The sequence below is a fragment of the Arachis duranensis genome, chromosome 1 (genome assembly GCF_000817695.3).
Source record: "Arachis duranensis cultivar V14167 chromosome 1, aradu.V14167.gnm2.J7QH, whole genome shotgun sequence".
NCBI lineage: Eukaryota > Viridiplantae > Streptophyta > Magnoliopsida > Fabales > Fabaceae > Arachis > Arachis duranensis.
In genome coordinates, this window is record NC_029772.3 from 8,240,341 (window position 1) to 8,241,163 (window position 823).

An 823-nucleotide genomic window follows, 5' to 3' on the forward strand; every position below is an offset into this window, starting at 1 on the left:
ATCGGTTATATAGCCAACCCGACATGTCCTGGTAGCTAACCATTGGACAGAAACACCCCTTGCAGAGCAAGCAGGCTTGAGCTACAACCCCCTTGCTACTATCCGCTCAACCCAGAGCCAGTGGAATAACCACTACTGCGGCTACTACCCAGGCGGGTGTTCAAAAGCTCAACCTGGAGCGAGTGGATTCACCACTACTGCCGCTACTACCCAGGCATCACAATCTCTGACCTGGAGCAAGTGGGACGAACCACAACCCTTGCTACTGCCCAGGATCTCAGAATATACATTCGTTCAGTTTAAAAGCAATCCTAATTGTTATCAAATCTCAAACGTTAACCTGGAGTAAGCGGGACGAACCACCACCCCTTACTACTACCCAGGTATCACAAATACGTTCATTCAAAACTCCATAATTAAACTCATTTATCATAAACATTCTCATACCCGGAGCAAGTGGACAACGCCACTGCCTACTACCCGGGTTCACACATCACATTTCAACATTTTCCATTATTATTCATTTAACACATTCATTCATTAATCATATATGCATTTATACTCAGCCATAATCAATAATGGCTTTGCCGTAACCCGGCAATAACTCAGCCATCCGGCTCATGGTTCAATCAAGAACCAGCCATTTATCAATAAATATATCCCTTCGGCTCATGGCATACACGGTACTTCCACCGTCATCCTCCATATCTCATATAATCATCTTTGATCATCATTGATCACAACTTTTTCCTTTGCTTCATTCGCAAGTTACCTCATCCCCTAGCTACTTCCTCATTGCTAGGCATATCATAAAGATTTAATA